Consider the following 18,617-nt stretch of genomic DNA (forward strand, 5'->3'; position numbering starts at 1 on the left):
CAAGTCACTTGGCAGTTTTTCTCTTGGTGTTTTTGTCTTTTTTTTTCATTGTTCAGATAAAATATTGTAGGTTTATTTAAAACTTAATTCTCACCTTGAGTATGCAAAATACAAACTCCACAAAATGTTCATTTTTTTACGTTGTAGTTTACAAATATACAAAATAGAAGTTTGCTTAAATTTATATTACATATTTATTAAGGCAAGGAACTATATAGAAAAAAATACATTTGTTCTGCTTAAGGCATACTTGGGAATAAACCATTGTACAAATTATTGCATATCTGAAACCACAGTGCATAACAGACTGTCTGCCTAAAAAATGTAAAAGAAGTAAACCAGGCGTATTTACCTGACTTAGGTCATACATGTAGATCGGAAGACAAAAATAGATTTTCCTTGTCAAAGTATGCAGCAGTTTGAGAACTTTGGCTTCCTCATTTGGTACCTTTAGAACCAAGACTCACCAAGCACCATCTCTTAGGCTATTAAAAAACACATTTTTTTCTGTACCTGAATTTCTTCCTCTTCTAACATAATAATGGCTTTTAGAAGGCAAAGAGAATACAAGGTGATCTTTATGCTTAATATGGCATGGAAACACAATTCAAGGGAATTCTGGTCTTCCATCCCCCCACCCCCAACTCTCGGATCTAATTTATACCCTGATATCCAAACTTCCAGTCACCCCTTGGCATTCTGTAAGTCCAGGCATGTTCAAGTTGGATTGAGAATTGGAATGATAGAAGATCCAGTCACAGACCCCGTCAGTTCTTTGATTTGTCTTTTGCATTCCTCCTTTCTATGATCATCCGTTCCTTCCCAAGCTGACTCCTGGGGAAGTTGACCATGATTGTAGTACTTGTCAGCTGGGCTCCTCCCCCCGTGGGAAGACTGTGTGTGAAAGGTTAAAAAAAATACTGAATCCTCTTCTGGCAGTGTGGGTCATATCCACTATTTGGGATTTAAAAGTGCCTCTTCATGTGTATGGCCAGGTGGTCCGACCTGGAAAAGGCCCGGTCGCACTTCTGGCACTGGAACGGAGTGCCTGGTCAGTCCATCAGAGCGGGCAAATTTCCACCCACAGCTACAGTGGTAAGGTTTCTCACCTGTGTGGGTTCGCAGGTGTGCCTTGAGATGAGAACTCTTTGTATAGGTTTTGCCGCAGCCGGCATAATAGAAAGTGTGAGTGGCGGTCCTTTTCCGGGGCCAAGACCTTCTTCCCCTCTTTGGCTTGGGTTCCTCTGGCACGCAGGAACCAGGTGGCATGAACTCTTGGTAGTGGAGTGGTGGGACCTGTGGCTGCATCTGGTCGGACAGGAAGGGTGGATAGTTCGGTCCCGGATGGGGATGGAATCCTGGGGGAAGCGGCAAGGCAGAGTGACAGTCCCGGTTGCTCCGCAGTTCCTCGGGACCCAGGGTCGGGGTAGTCCTGCTGGGGAGCTGCCGCCACAGGGAGAAGTCATGCGTGCTAGGCCGGTGCCCATTGCTGAGCGGGGGTCCAGCGCCCAAGTGGGCCTCTAGGGGTCGACCGACCGTGCACGAGGAAACTGCCTCCTGCTTGATCTTGGGGCACATGCGAGGCGGCCCGCTGCTGTAGGGCGCTACCACCACCGGGTGGCTGCCTTCGGGAATGCCTTTGTTAACACTGATGACCGACGGGCTGCCGTACTCGATGCCAGGGGCGCTCAGCGATGCCTTCAGCACAAACTTGCCCATCAGCCCGCCACGTGGCGGCTGCGGTTGCTGCGGCAGAATGTACACGGGGTCCAATTCAGGCCACAGGAGCTCCGCCGCCTGAAGGGCTCACAACGTTGATGTCCGCCAGGTTGAAGGGAGCGGTGGGAGGCGGCGCTGATTCCCGGCCATAGAGGAGGCCGCCGCTGGTGCCGCCTGGCGTCACACCCGGGTCACCCCCGGCCTGGATCGAATAACTGAAGCTGCAGGTGGAGGGCGCGCTGGCAGGGCCACTACTCGATGGGGATGAAGAAGATGAGACTGAAGCCGACGAGGACACGGTGGCGGCCACCGACTCCTGGTGGGACAATGAGTTGGAGAGAATAAAGTCTAGGTCCAGGAGATCGTTGAACTCCGTCTCCCTTCGGGGTAGAAGGGCCGGGTTGCTACCACCACACGAAGCGCTGGTTCCGCCACTCTCCAGGTCTGGGGCCACAGTCGCCGCGGCCAGGTCGTAGGGGCGACCGGGAAGCACCGGGGGAAGTCGCTTCATGTGGGAGAGCTCCTCCCTCCAGCGGTTATTCGGGGCACCTGCTGGACGCAGTGTCTTCTCCCTTCCCGCCGGGCCGGACGCAAACGTGGAGAAGGACGGGAGCTGCGCGTCGCTGACAGCCATGTCAGTCTCGCCAGGTGGCTGCCTCATTAATGTGGGGCCCAGAAGGTCCTCGCATGCCCGAAGCAGCTGGGGTATGCGAACCCCAAAGTCAAGAGGGGGGTAAAAAAAAAAAAAACCTTAGAAACGGAGCCAAAAACCAAAAAGAAAAGAAAAAGAAACAACCCAATTGCCCGAGATTCTTCTTCTTTGGATTAAATATATATTGAGGACATCTTTTTTAAAAAAGTTCCTTTGTGTACAAAAGTTTTAGAAAAGTCCTAAACTCTTATAAAAATAGACAATCAGCAAGACGAGTAAGTAGGTCCTGTGGCCAGGCTGAGTTCTCTTCGACTCAGCAGCGTCCCCCACCGCTGTCGCGGTCGCTGCGGCTGTCGTCGTGGGCGCAGGGGCTGTGTGTGGCCGGGGCGGTGGGCGGGCGGCGCCGCCAGGTGAGAATGGCCGCGGTGGCGCGAATCTGCGAGCTGGGAGGCGGCGCAGGGCGCGGAGTCCTGGGGGTTGCGCAGAGCGCGCGCCGCCATGGGCGCGGGCCACGGTGGCTGGGTGGGGAGCCAGAGGGGCGGGGAAGGGCACTCGGCGGCTCCTGATGCCGCCGCCTCCCGCCACCGCCTCTGTTCTCCGCGCACCCGCAGCCGCGCTCGTTCTCTCTGGCCGGGGAACTCTGGTGTTTTTGTCTTTTCTTATTAAATGTATTTTGTCATGTTTCATGTAATTTATCTTACCTGTCAATTTCTTGTTAAGTGTATTTAGTCATGTATCAGGTAATTTATCATACACTTTAATGGTATGACTTCATTTAGTGAGTATTTTAATGCCCAACTTATTAATTTGGTAATATTTTATTTTGTGAAACTTTGAAAATAATAAGGTCCACGTTGCTGTGTAGTTCTTACAGTTGAAACAAAGGGTGCTGTTCTATTTAAAAGTAGACACCAGTCTTAAAGTTATATGGGGCAGAGTCTCAGTAAGTTGTTCATCCTCATCTTGAAATTTCTTTTATTATTATTATTATTTATTTATATGTGAAAGTGGAATTCATTATAATGTTTATTACAAATAGAGAGCACAATTTTTTTTATCTCTGATAGTATACAAAGTATAATCACATCAGTTTGTGTCTTCATACATATACTTTGAATAATGATGTTCAACATATTCAACCATAATTTCTATCCCCATACCCCCTCACTTCCCCTCCCACCCCTCTGCCTTATCTAGAGTTTATTTATTTCTCCCATGCTCCCCTTCCCTACCCCAATATTAATCAGCCTCATTATATTAAATAAGACATTCAGCATTTGTTCTGAGGGGATTAGTTTTGTCATAACCTCTCAAGCAGTTAATATTATCCAGTGACTTGGGAGGCTGAGGTTGGGATTGTTGCTTAATAGTAAAATGCTTGCCTAGCATACAGGAGGACCTGGCATTCATTCTCAGGAGGATCACCACTTCAAAGCCAGCCTCAGCAATCTACTGAGGCCCTAAGCAACTTAGAGAGATCCTGCCTCAAAATAAAATGTAAGAAAGGCTTTGGATGTGGTTCAGGCGCTAAGTGACTCAGGGTTCAATGCCTGGTACTACTACAAAAACAGAAACAACAAAAACTAAATAAGAATATTATGAAAAAAATTTACAAATATTAGGAAGTAACATGAAAAATTCTATGGAACCCTTGGGTGAAATAGGAAAATCACAAGGACCTTTAGAAAACTCTTTGAACTGAATCATAGTAAAAAATCAGAACATATCAAACTGTGTAAGATGGCTAAATATTCATGGAATATTTTCATTTATTATAAATGAAGAGCTTATTAAAGCTGATAATCTATAATAGCTCACAAGACAAAACCTGCCTGATGCCTGTTTTTGCCAAGAAAATTTTATTGTCATAGAGCCAAGGTCACACATTATGTAATTTCTATGGCTGTTTTTGCACACAATGGCAGAGTTGAGTCATTCCCATAAAGATTGTGTTGTCCATAAAGTCTAAAATATTTATTATTGGGTCTTTTCTAGAAACATGTTTTTTAAGTCCTTTATCTAAGCCATCACCTAAAGAGTATGTAGAAGAAGGGCAAATTAATACTGAAGCAGGTGAAAATAAGGCATCAATAGTGAGTGTGAATACATGAAATAGGAAACAATAGAGGGAAATTCCAGAGGCCAAAATTTGATTCTGCAAAAATACTCATAAAATCAACAAATTCCTAATAAGACCAAGAAATAAAATGCACATTACCAATATCATCACAAGAAGAAATTACTACAGTTCTAGAAGCATTCATAAGAAAATGTTGTCAATAACTTTTTCAAGGAAATCTGCCATTCAGATAATATGGTTAGATTCCTTGAAAGGTTTAGCTTATCAAAATGGAGCAAAGAAGGAATGAAGCTCTTCAAGGACAAAATCAGTTAAATAAATCAAAACATTCCCAACAAAGAAACTTAAGGGCTTTGTGGCTTCACTCATAAATTCTCTCAAACACATAAGGAAAAAATAATTAATGTTTTTAGGGTTGGGAGTGTTGCTTAATTGTAAAATACTTGCCTAGCACACAGGAGGACATGGTGTTTATTCCCAGCACTTAAAAAAATGAAAAAAAAAATTTATCCTTAAAGACATGCTCTCAAAATGTAGAGGAGGAGAAAACAGTTTGCTACAGTTAGAAAGCCAGTCTTAATGCTAATATCCAAACCATACCATATAATATAAGCAATGAGATAAAAGGCTAATGTATAATGAAGCAATTTCTGTACTCTAGAAATTAAAATTTGGAAAAGAAATTTAATGAATACAGTTTAGTATATCATTTAAAAACAAAAAAATACTAAAGAATAAATATAAGAAAGTAAATATTTGCCAGTCATTAGAACAGGGAAGTGTCTTGAAACAGATTCATTGTTTTATAATTGTTTGACTTTGGAATACAGGAGTTTTTATGAAATTATGGTAGAAAAAGTTGATATTCAGGTGGAGAAAAATAAAATTTCACCCTTAAATGACACTATACAAAAAATCACATAACAATGAATCACAGACTTAAATGGAAAAATGAGATTTGCAACCTTTTGAAGACAACATAGGAGAATGCATACTTTTTAATCATGGGACTAGAAAACAATTCTTAAGAAAAATTCAAGTAAAATAAAAAAATATATATATAGGGCTGGGGATGTGGCTCAATTGGTAGCGCGCTCGCCTGGCATGCGTGCAGCCCGGGTTCCATCCTCAGCACCACATACAAACAAAGATGTTGTGTCTGCCAAAAACTAAAAAATAAATATTAAAAAATTCTCTCTCTCTCTTAAAAATATATAAATTAGACCTAACAAAAATTAAAAATCTATATATAATTTCAAACATCTTTATGAAAGTACATGGGCAATCTATAGAAGGGGAGAAAATATTCTTAATTTAAGATTTTTATCTAGAATGAAAAAAAAGTATTGCATTTCAATAAAAAGACAAGCAGCACATTGAAAAGTGAAAGAAAATTTTAATAAAAAGCTCTCAAAGAGTGATGTCTAAAGCAAGTAAAAGTGTCTCTCTCCCTTTTTCATTTGGGAATGGAAATGAAAGCCCTGGTGAAGTCATACTGCACACCCTCTATTGTGCATATCACCAACACTGGAACAGGCATGGAGAGATGACACATAGGCACTGTTGGAGGACTGAACAGTACTGTTGCCATCTGGACAAGGGTTTGTCACTTCCTTGTTTCCTAGAACCACACACTTTGGCATTCAGCCAGAGGAATAAAACCATAATGAAGAAGTGAACACCAGTGTTCCTAGAAGCTTTACTCACAGTGGACAAAAGGGAAGAAGCCACCTCGTTGTCGTTAGGAGTATGAACAGGACTAGTCCTCAAGTGGCAGGTACTCCTCAGAAGGAAGAAGGAAGAGACTCCTGGCCCATGCAGCTTGTCGAACTGCAGGAGGGTGAACATGGAAGAGTATATCTGGATATTTTCATGGCTTGACAGGCAGCATTGAGCAAACCAGTCTCCAAGAATCTAAAGTGAGCATGCTTACCGCCACCAGGGCCTGTGCTGACCAGGAAAGGTATCCTTTATCTTGTTCCAGAACTCATTGTGTTGTTGAAGGCTTTTTAAAAGTCCTCAGAGCTATGCCCTTAAGATCTGTCTGTCCACTACAAATTGCACTCAGCACAAGGAAAATGATTATCTTTAAAACCAGATACGCTTGGAAGGCCCTTCTCATTTCTCTCCTGCACTTGGGGCTGGATTCCTGTACTTGGAGGATAGGTGCCTCTTGCCTGCCTCCAAGGACACTAAGCAGTCAACAGAAAGACTCTTAGGGGAGGTTTTTGTGACCTGTGACAGCAGGTCAGCTGGCAGGCTGCTGCAAGAAGAGTCTACATAGAGAAGCAGAGGAGCCACAGACAGTGACAAGACCATGTGCCTCCTCTGCAGAGGCACTGACCTTGCTGCTGGGGCCCAGGGGCAGAATATGAGGGATAGGCTTAGCTTCCATACCTTTGGTTTTGTTTAGCACTCTTTGGGGGCTTAATTGCCAGTCACTGCTGGTTATCTCTGACTTTAAGCACCCTTAACCACTTGTACCTGATGACCTTCAAATAGAAGAGGTTAGACAACAGGCAACACCCCTTGTTGAACCTGGCTCCCTTTCTTGGCATACTGAAAATGCTCCCTGGTTGCCAGGTTCTTGCTCGGGTTTTAAGAAGAACAATCCACAGGGTCCCATGTCCCCAGCATGGGACTGGAAAGCAGAAGTTGTTCCACAGGGCCCCTCAGTGCTGACTATCACCCTATCACATCCAACTCTGGAGAGTTGGGGAGATGTTCTTTATAGTATCTGAAGCTTATGCTCAAGCCTGTATTGTTCTGCAGAGGGTGGCAGGGCCTGAAGTAATGATTGCTACAGTAAAAACTCATTTATGGAGGCAAAAATTGGAGCCAAGTAATTTGTGCATGAGTTTAAAAGATTTCATGAAATTCAAGACCAGCATCACCTGCTTGTTGAGCTTATGAAGACCCAAGTCTCCCTCCACCGAGATTACCATTCCTAGCAAGCCACAGTCTCTGAGTTTGATGGAAAGTAATACAAATCTGAAAAAAATTCATCTCTTCAAGAGTAAAGCAGAGTTTTTCTGAGAATAAGAATGTCCCCCTTTCCCTTTAACTGTTGATGTCTCATTCCAGAATGGCTGTCATTCCAAGAAACAAAATCCTCTGATCCCAATAAGTCCAAGTCCAAAGGGACCTCAGAGCCCTAGAGGGTGTTAGGGGACAATGGACTGATTTCACATGAGCCAAGCAGGAGAAGAGGGGAGAATCTGCGTGAATAGAAGATGGGTCTATCCAGCCTCTGTTAGGGACCCAGGTGAGGACAACACTTGCCTTTCCTACTTGGGGAAGGGACCCAGAGAGTGGTGACAGGGAATTGGACACAGGATGTGATTTCAGAAATGGAGACCACCTGAACCACATGGAAAATCTTCCTTTGTAGGAGGGAAATTTACAGCCAGGCTAAATGTAAACAGGGCATTAAGAAATAAAAGAGTTTGCTGTAGAAAATCAGATGAAGAAAGCACTGAGTGTTCCAAACTCCTAGCTGGGCTTGCCTCTCTGTAGTCATAAAATTCAGAGTAAAGATGAAAATTTAAACCAGCTGTGAAAAATGAGCAGGACCTTCAGGTACAGAATCTTGTGAAGCTCCTCAAGGGAATACATGGGCAGGTTCACCACTTGGGAATAGAGACAAACTTTGCAAGTACATTCAAACATCAGTCTCCACCTCCAGCAGGTGCAGAGGCCATAGAAAGAGAGCAGCCTTTCTTCCAAAAGCCAGATTCTGTAAGAGGAAAGAGGTGGCTGAGGGTGGGCCAGTGGCTCCATGTCCTGACAGGAGCTGCATGACATGGGTGAGCAAACTAACACATTGGAGTTGAGTCAGTGACTTAAACCTGAGCTTTCATCAAAGCTACTTATACCCCTGCTGTTCCCTGTGCAGGGCTCAGCAGACACAAGGCAAGGGAGCAGGGCATCCCTTGGATATTCACACAAAGAAGGAGGAGGGACAGACAATGAGAAACACTCAGCATTGGAACTGCTGGGTTTGTTTTCTTCCTCCACTGCCCACAATCAGTAGAACAATGTCATGTTTCATGAAAATAATTTGTAGACATATCATTTTCTTTCTTTTGTAAAACTTCAAGGTTGGGGTTGGCAGTAGGGAAAACTAATACTTTAAGAACATAGCATTCATCTGTATTGAAGAATACTTCAGTCCTCTCTAAACCAGGTTTCCAGAAACTTGCAGAGTGTGGACATGGCTACTGTCCAAAGAGTTCAGATCATGTCCAGATTCTCGGGAGCATAGGATTAATACTTCCTGATGGTTGCTTAGTGTCTGGGTTTGAAGCTTCAAGAAACCAAAGCCAGTGAGTGTCTTGTGATAAAGAGTTCTTTTTATTGTCTTTAATTTTCATTGACTTATGGCAGTCTCACAATGCATTTCACATGTTGTCTCTTTCTGCAGATTTGGGGGCCAAAGTCAACTTCCTTACAGCCAGGGAAAGGATTCACATCACGCTAATTTGGCAGGGGCCTCTGCCCTCCAGAGGCCAATGAGAAATGAGGACAACAACTTGAAAGTCAAAGTGATCTCTCCCCAAACCGTGACACATTCAGAGGATCCAGGCAGCATCTTTGAGGAGCACCTTCATTTTGTACAGTGAGTCTGATTGTATGTTTGTTAGTCCATAGACATCTGATGTCCCATTATTCCTTCTCCTGACCACCTGCCCCCTTGATTCACTACTGGGCATCTCCTCCAAGCCAGCTACCTGTGGGCAATAATTCATCCCCATAAGAAAATGTGAGACACCAAAAACACCAGAGCAATAAACTAGTTAAAAAAACTATAAATAATAAGTAAAATAGATGGCCCTTGTTCACTTTAACAAACTGATGGATTTCATTCACCATAAAATAATGAAAGTCCAGATGGATTACTCAGCAAGTTTTGAAATAGAGACAATAGTCATTATTTCAGAATATCAGGTTAAAAACATTCTTAGGAAATATGCAATCTTGTAAATTATGTTATGTTTTTCTTCAAATTGGAGTGAATAACAGAGTGAAGTTTACTGTCTGACACTAAATTTTTAACTGCTCTGCTCTTCACAATCTCACATTTATATTTTACCTATAATGTGCATTTATCTGCCTCAAGCTGATTGGTTTCTGTGTGAGAAAGATACTTGCCTCAGTGGGCACAGCAGGTCACTCTCAGGCTTTATCATGGTGTGCTCACCAGGCCCTCATGTGCTCTCACATGACCCTCACACCCATCTTTCCTGAATGTACAAACCACATCATCACTAGATTCATAGCCATGAGAATTTCTTGTGCCAACTTTGCTTATGAGCTTGATGGAAGGGGCTGACCCTATGTATTGTTGTCTTTCCTCAGAGGTTCTGGTGATGCCAATGATGGCAATGGTGATGATGGCAATGATGGTGATGACAATGATGGTGGTGGTGGTGATGCCAGTGAGGCCAATGGTAATGATGGTGGTGATGGTGGTGGTGATTGTGGTGGTGATAGTGATGATAATGATGGCAATGGCAATGATGATGACAGTGATGGTGATAATAATGATGACAGTGACCATGATGCTGATAACAACAATAGTAGTGACATAATGCTGTCGGGGAGGATGGCATGATGATGATGATGATTACCATGTGATGATGATGATGTCAGCAGCTCAGATGGATTAGATTACTTGCTCAAATCCCAGCCTTGATTCTGTTGCCCTCAGACTTGGTCATGTGACCTGTTTCACCAGTGGGAGGAGAGTGGACAAAGGATTCTTTGGGAGGCATGATTGGATTTCCACTTAAGCACCATGGTTTCTGTTGGAAACATGGCCTCACATCCCAGCTCTCCATAAACAGGTTTGTGTGGAGGAAGGGTCTGTTTCATTTGATGGTGTGTGCTGAGTTCCTGTGGTAGATGATGATTCAGGATTTGTCTGAACAAACATTTATTGAATATCTCTGTTCTAGGCATTGGGGATAGAATGTAAATGGAGCTTATAATTTTGAAGGGGGAGATAGACAAAAGTAAATATAGGGTAGGTCAGGAGGGATAAAGAGCAATGGGAAAAATGTGGGTTTACAGAGAGTGGCTTGTGAAGACAGGGTTGAGAGGGAGAAACCTCCAGAGTGTTGTGAAGCTAATTTCCAAGCAGGCTCCAGAAGGAGTGACTGGGTAATCCATGGTGTAATTGTGAAAAGGAAGGTTCTCAGAGGGGAAAGGGAATGTTCTAGAGAGAGAGAAGAGGACTAGGAAAGTCCCTCAGGGGACATAGAAATCTGACGGGGGGGGGGGCGGGCAGTGATGACTGAGAAGACCAGATACTCCAGGCAGAGGCTCCTGGTCAGCCATGGCAGCCATAATGGCTTGGACCATGCTGCAAGGTCTGCAGGTAATACTGGCCATTCTGAGTATGCCTGCCCACCATGGGTGTCCCTTCCTTATATCACTTGCCACTTGTACTCAGGGCCAATCATCTAATTTATCAAGCTTAGAGGCTCTAGAGTGACAATTCTGTGGTATTTATGGTGAGAGTGTAAACTGGGTGTTTAGCAGGTAGAACTGACAGCTACTGGAGAAATTATTTTATGGAATTGTGTGTGAGTACTTATTGACAAAAGTGTACATAAAGACTCTGGAGAACAATACCCTAGAGAATTAATATAGACATTGAATTCTTAGCACTTTGCAGCTGGATAGAGACCTCCAGACACCCTCTCCCCCCCCCAAAGATGGGGGACTTTGAGGAGATCTGAAGTGACTTTCAGTCTGTTGGCTGGCTTGGCAGCAGAAAGGGCAAGCATCACTGAACCTCTCTGAGGCAGAGCATACCTCCCAGGTGAGGGATGTGGCACTCCTCCTGCCTGGCTGCCCTTACATTCTTTCTCCTGCATTGGGAGGCTTCAATGCAGAAAAAAAGTCATCACTTTCCCAGTAGCTATATGCCAGCTCATGTAATAAGTCAAACCAACAGCCATTTATGTCATGAAGTGATGGATTACTTACACATGCAAATATATGCTGAGCCATATATTGGAGTTACAATTATAACATGCTAGAAGATAATGAAATTAATATTTTAAATATCATACCCTGTTTAAATGGCAGTTCAGCTTGTGGCTGGAAAGAGAATTAGCACATTGTTTTGTTCTGCGGGGTAAATACTTATCAGCCTGTGATGACATGCTGTAATTAATGAGGACTTGAGGAAAATTAGATTTTCTTCACTACCTGTACCTTTAGCTTATGGGATGCTTGAGGCTGATTGTGGCAAATCTTTGACTACAGGTGTCCTTTTACCACCAGATAGGTTGTTGGAGCAACTGGGAACAGCTCTTACTAGGTCAGAGGTAGAGTCTAATTCTAGACCTGGATAATTAGGTCAACAACCAGATCTAACTGTAACCAAATAGCATAATTAAGTCCAGGGTGATTACCAGTGCAAAGCCTTTATTTGGTTCAATTATAAGTGCACATTTTTCATCATGAGAATCAATGGCACACCAGAATAGTGCATGGGTGCTTGTACATGTCTCTACCAGGTGTTCTGCAGGCTACCTGCAAGTGCAAAAATTTATTTAATCCTTGCTTCAAACTTATTCCTTCATATTTCTCATTATCTCCATTTTAGGGGTCAAGAGAACTGAAATTCAAGAGGTAGCTTCTAATTTCCAAAGCCGTGCAGTCAAGCATAGAGCTGAGATTCCATTTGGGGCATGCTTGACTCTCAGACATCCTGAGAAATGACTTTGCAAAGATCACTGGGCTATTTGCAACACTCCTCACAACCTTCCCAAAGCAAATCAGTTGTCATCAGTATTCAGCTCCTGCCACCTCTATTTAGAAGGCCCCCTGCCAGCCACTCTTGGTGAGTCTCCAGGGTAACCCACTCTCTAGTACCATAAAGAGGAAACACATTACAGTGCCCCTAGGCTTTTGCAGATGCAGAGTGCACTTTGGGACATAGCACCATTCTGAGGCCACAGCTCCACACCTGCACAGCTGCCTTCTCCAGTTTGTGCCTTTCTGGCCCCCTTTCCATTATTTTCCTGGTCTTCCCCTTCCATCTATTTCAAGTGACCTAAGTCAGGGAACCTTTTGTCAAAAATGCAGAAATCTACACAGAATTCATTTCAACATTTCAAATTTCAGAAAATCACAACCTTTTTGCAGATCCCCTAAAAGAGCCTTGGTCATACTGGACCTTCTTTGATTTAAAGAAAGGACATTTTTAATTTAGGAAAAACAATTCTGCAAACAAACAAAGCCAATGTGGAGTTTCTAAATGAGTTCTGCATCTTAAATGTTCACACTTTAATCAGCAAATGCTTTTAAATTGTGAAAGGTGTAATACAGGGGCTGGGTAGGACCTCAGTGCGCATGCCTAGCATGTGTAAAGTACTGGGTTCGATTCTCAGCACTACATATACATAAATAAAATAAAGGTCCATTGCAACTAAACAATATTTGTTTTTTTAAAAAAGTATAGTACATACTTCATAAGGAACTCACAGGTTTTAGGAGTACCATCCTCAGGACAGCAGAGGACACATGGGTGGAAGTCCTCAGGTATGTGATGAAGGCCCATTTTCCCATCCCATCAGTGTGGCTCTAGCTTTGGGTGATTAGTCTCCTTTTGGCCCATGGCCCAGGTTTACTGCTCCAGGAAGATGGGCTTGAGCACAAACTTTGCTTTCCTTTGAGAATGGCAGCCCTTGTCCTCTGCCTCTCCTTTTGCTGGGTGGAATGAGATCATGATGTGCCCATACACAGGGAATGTCCTAACATTCAAAACAGCCATGACTGCCCTAGGGGCATCTGGGATGGCCTGGATGTGCTTGTCACAATCCCTGGAGAAGACATGATAATGAACACCCTTTCTTGGAGGGCTGAGTGCAGAGATATAGCCACAAGCATTGGCATGAGGCCTTGAAGCCAGGAGTGTCTGAGTTGGGAGCAACACAGGGCTATCTGATGTCACTCAAGGAACAAGAAAAACTGGGGATCAGAACAAGGAGTAGGCCTGCTAAGCAGGGGTATTGAAGGCCTCCTGGAATGCTAGCAGTTTTCAAGATTCCAGGGTCCTTGTATGGTAGGACATGACACACCACAGTGACATCCAGGAAGATGGAAAGAATGCTGTGACCTAGAGCCCCAAGGGAGAGAAGGTGCCCAGCAGGGCCATATGGGGCTGCACCCATGGGCTGGGTCATAGCAACTGGGGTTGTAGGAGCAGCCTGTGTATGCACAGTGAAGTGGGATTGGCTGGATTTTAAGGGTTCCCTGTGGATTGGTAGTTTAAACATCTTCATGGGCTGTTGAGCATGGATAAGGGCTGTCCAGGATGGCAGTGTCTGTGGCCCTGGAAGACCTTGAGAGACCATAACAGAAGTGCCCAGGGGTGTGGATCTAACTGGAGTCTGAAGAAGAGAAACTGCCACTCCTCCTCTAGCCAGGAGCTTCCAAAATGGATCAGAAAAGCCCCCAAAAAACAAACAAATCCACTACACAGTTTCTATCTTAGGGGATTGTCTACATGAGAAATACCTTTTCCACCCCAGGCCAGTGTCCTTGAGGCCTTATGTCTGGCAATATCCTGTGTGAGTTTAAAACCTTCCTCTCTTGCAGAAGAGGAAGCCAAGGCTTAGCTGCTGGAGGTATGAAGGACTTGTCCACGAGTGGGGCTGCTCTAGGCAGAAGTCTCCACCCAGCCACTGTTCCCAGCAGTGTTCCTTGGAAGCCACTGGTCTCATTAGCACTGGTGATCCAGAACTTGTGGCCCAGGCCTTTCCTGGTTGTTCTTGTTCTAAGAAACCACTCTGAGATGCAGTGGCTGTTCAAGACTGCTTTATGTGTGCAGCCAGGCCTGATCAGTTTCTAATAAGTTCATTCATAAACCACAGGTTAGTGTGGAGGCTGACCTGGAGAGCAGTGTGCAGGAGTGCCCTTTCCCTTGGAAGAAAGTTTCTGGAACCCAGTCTATGCCTGTATACTACTTTCTCTGGTTGACAAACCCTCCCTTTATGCTCACATTCCCACTATGAGTTGGCAGAGAAGAGAGGAGGTGCTTCTGAGGTGTGCTTTTCCAGCCATCACCGAAGGCCACCCAAAGCTTTCTAAATGCTGTGTTCTGACCCCTCTGGTCCTCTGCCCCAAGTCTGGGCATGAGCTTCATGCTCAGCACCTCTGTGAACACTCATGCCCCTGCGAAGAGGAATTGCCACATCTAAGGCCATGCTGCTCTAGCAGAGAGTCAAATGTCTCTGAAGGAAGTGCTTCAGGCAGGTTGAAGATGCTTGCACAAGTGGAAAGTATGACAGAGGTGGGCACAACTGAGCAGTGACCATGCCTTTGGCACTGTCCCTCATCAGTGGGGTTCTGTTACATGCCCCAAATCATAGGTGAGGTGATCTGGCAGCAACCGTTGAAAGATGGGAACAGTGGCCCCAGGATGAAGCCAAAGGTGCATGTGCACTCAGTCCCCAGATGGCACCCACTCCCCTGCCTCAGTGCATGATGACAGACACTTGGGTGCCCCTGAGAGGCAAGAGAAAGGGCAACTCTCCAGCCTTGTCTAAGGATAGACACAGACACTCAGGTCAGCACCAATGCAGAGATCTCAGGGTTGTGCAGAAACTGCCAAGATGCCAAGATGCAGGACACTCCTGGGGACCTTGAGAGGCAGGGCTGGCTAGCCTCTGCATATACCCATATGAAGGTGAGAGAGCCCTGAGCAAGCAGGATGAGATAATGGGGAGAAGCACCCCCTTTAGTAAAGTCACCCAAACTTCTCCATCCAGGGTCTGTTGTTTGTTTTGGTGCTTGTAGTTGGACAGAGAGAGACTGATGGAGGGAAGAAAAGAAAGAAGGAGAGTGACCCAAGGAGAGGCTGCAATTACAGAGACCTGTTCACCATTGGCCACACCATTGCCTTCTGCTGCTGGCACTGTCATTGTTCTCCTCTGGTTTCTGAGAGGCTGAAGGACATGGGCCCCTGCAGGCAGCTCTGCTTCTCTGCTCAGGGAAGCCCTGACAGAGCCCAGGGAGCTCTGTAGTACTCTGGGGAGACATTGCCTCCTGCCTTCATTTCCCATGCCCCTGAGGGAACTGAGAGGCTGAGTCTGCCAACCAGGGGCAGCTGGCACTGCAGATGGGCAAGCAGAGGGCAGCACTCTAACTGGGGGACAGAAACCCAGGGCAGAACCAAAGCCATGCAGATATCTCATTGCTGTGCAGAGGCCACCCTGGAGCCAAAGGGTGCCAAGCTGGAGGACATTCCTGGGGACCTTGAGTGGAGGGGTCAGCTTGCTTCTGGATACACCCATCTGAGGGTGTGGGAGCTGTGAGAAAGCAAGATGAGATAATGGGGAGAAGCAGCCCCTTCAGTAAATTCTCACAAAGTTCTACATCCAGGGTCTGTTGTTGTTTTTGGTGCTCATATTTGGACAGAGAGAGACTGAGGGAGGGAAGGAAAAAAAGAAGAATAGCAACCTGAGGAGAGGCTGCAATTACAGAGACCTCTTCACCACTGGCCACACTTTCACCTTCTGATGCTGGCACTGCCCTTGTTCTCCTCTGATTTCTGAGAGACTGAAGGGCATGGGCCCCAGCAGGCAGCTCCACTTGTCGTCTCAGGGCAGCCCTGACAGAGCCCGGGGAACTCTGTAGTGCTGTGGGGGGATGTTGCCTCCTGCATCCATTTCCCCATGCCCCTGAGTGAGCTGAGAGGCTGAGTCTGCCAACCAGGGGCAGCTGGCACTGCAGATGCGGACTTAGCATGAGGAGCATGTACTCCAGTCTGCCTGTCCAGATTTCAGCCCATGTGGCCTGATGCAGTGTAGACAGGCATTCACCTCTGCTATATTTGGGAATGCTCTCCTGTAATGAGGCATTTCATGATGATCACAGTAGCAATCTCAGTATTTTGCTCCAACTGCAGTGTCTTTAAGTAAATAGCCAGAATAATAATAAGGAGTGTTTTATTCAGGGGTCCCAGGGCCAGCCATGACCCTGAAGATGTGCTTAGTGTTTCTTTGGGTTTCTTAATGATGATCATCCATCTGCACAGGGTACAAGAAGTAGAATGACCCCCTCTCATGAGTGCTACTGCTGCTTGCTGTGTGACAGTGTGCAGGTCAACGACCTCTCTGTGCTTTGGTTTCACAACCTCTGAAAGGAGCAGTTAGTCCAAACCAGAGGTGAACTGTGACTCCTGAGCTGAATATCTTTTGCAATTCTCCATTCCCCTTTTGTTCTTTAGGGCCATGTCAGACTCACAAGAAGCAGAGAGACTGGCCCAGTGAATTCCATCTCACACACCCTGGGTTCTGCAACTGTGACTCCACAACCAGTTTCCTTTCAACTCTTTCTGTCCTCTGCCCACCTCCTGCTCAATTCTGTAAAGCAAAAGTACAGACATGTATGGATTTATTTGTAAACACATAAGTAGGCCTTGGAAATAAATATTCTACATATTGTCAAAGATCATTTAACTGCTTAGATGTACCTGTACTCTCAAAAAGCAGTCAGTGCTGCAGTTTTCCTAAATGCATCTCAAGAATCCCTTTTCCCAGCTCCTCCTTCTTGGGCCATTTGCTTCCATCAGCGACATCAGGTAGCCCGTGTTTTCCCAAATCCTGGCCCCTGGAGAACCCTGTTAGGCTTTGTAACTGACCAACCTGGTCAGCAAAGGAAGCCTCTGAGTGTAGTTTCAGCTGCTGTGCTGCCATAAGGAAGCATCTTTTACGTGTAGCATCCATTTATTTTTTGGTAAGGTTCTTGGCCTAACTCTTGCCCGTTTTCCCACATGGGCCTTGGTATTTTTCTTCTCTTCTTTTAGAAATTTTTATATTCTGAGAAGAACCCTCTTCTCTGATAAAAATTGTGTCTTCTCCCAGTTTGCATTTCTGATTATCTTTGTTTCAGAAGAAATTTTAATTATCCCTAAATTTTGTGTAGTTGGTTTTGTCAGTCTTTTCCCCTTATTGTCTGTGGATGTTGAGCTGAATGGAGAATATTTTACCTTTTCCTAAGTTGTAAAAAATTGACCCTGGTGGGGATTAGCTCAGTTGGAAGGGTGCCTGCCTTGCATGACAAGGCTCTGGGTTCAATTCCCAGCATGTCCCCCCCCCCAAAAAAAAAGAACCAAATCATCGTGTTTGTTTAAATACCTGCATCACCATATTTCCAATACTTATTTCCCATTTATGTTGACTTTTTAAATTCTCTGAGCCCAGACACCACCTCAGACCCAACAGCAGAGCAGAGCAGAGTGCACAGGCCTCTGGGCTTTCGCCTTAAGGAAGCGCCCATTCCTGCCCTTAGAACAGTGTCCCGATGGAAGGGGGTCCTGCCCTGTGCACAAAGCTGAGCAGAAGATGATTTCAAACACTCAGGCTGCCAGGAAGCCCCAACACGGGACAAGGAAGGGGAATAGGTGTGGGGCCTTTGATCTCATGTGGCGGGGGTGCTTGGAAGTAGAATGTCACTGACAAGGAGGTAAGCAGGTGACTGTGGGGAAGTGCATTACTTAAAAGTGCACACAAATGCCATAGGATCCACTGGAGGTTTCAGGCACACAGAAGGGAGATGTCCAATTATTGAAGGCCAGAGGAACACGAAAGAAAAGCAATGTATCTTTCCACCCACCCTCCAAGTTGCGTGTTCTGCAGGTCACATGCCTGTGGAAATTGAGAAGACAGAGTGCTCTGCTGTGACTGAGGCACAGTCACAGAGTAGAGGTGGGGTTTTGTCCTGGTCACATCTGCCTCAGTGCCCAGTACCCATGAGGCTACAGCCCTGCTGAGCTGGGCTGTCTTCTCTGTGGCCCTGCCGGTCCACTGTGGTGGCCTTAGGGGTTGGTAAGAGGGTCCAGTGCCTCAGGCACAGGTGTCTCTGAGAGCACTTCCTCCCTCCTTGCTGTCACTTTTTGCAGGACCCTGGGCAGCATCTGGGAGCTTCCCTTGCCTTTGTTTCCTAGGTGGGAGCCCAGTAGGTGACCACTGTGTAGCAGAATTTTCTGTACAACCCTGGTGCACTGCTGCTCCCTCTAGGGCTCTGGAGGACATGGCCCCTCTCTGCCCTGGCTGCAGGAGCACAAGCCTGGAGGTTGTGGGGTAAGGATGGGGGATACAGCTGCTCCTTCTGTGCCATTCTGGAGATGGAAATCAATGACAAGAG

General features: G+C 45.4%; 1 pseudogene; it reads right to left on the bottom strand.

The window, feature by feature from the left end:
• Positions 1 to 170: 170 nt before the first annotated feature.
• On the bottom strand, positions 171 to 3,515 carry LOC144370396 (Krueppel-like factor 4 pseudogene; annotated as a pseudogene).
• Between the last annotated feature and the right edge of the window lie 15,102 nt (positions 3,516 to 18,617).

Source organism: Ictidomys tridecemlineatus, chromosome 14, assembly GCF_052094955.1.
Source record: "Ictidomys tridecemlineatus isolate mIctTri1 chromosome 14, mIctTri1.hap1, whole genome shotgun sequence".
Classification (NCBI taxonomy): Eukaryota; Metazoa; Chordata; class Mammalia; order Rodentia; family Sciuridae; genus Ictidomys; species Ictidomys tridecemlineatus.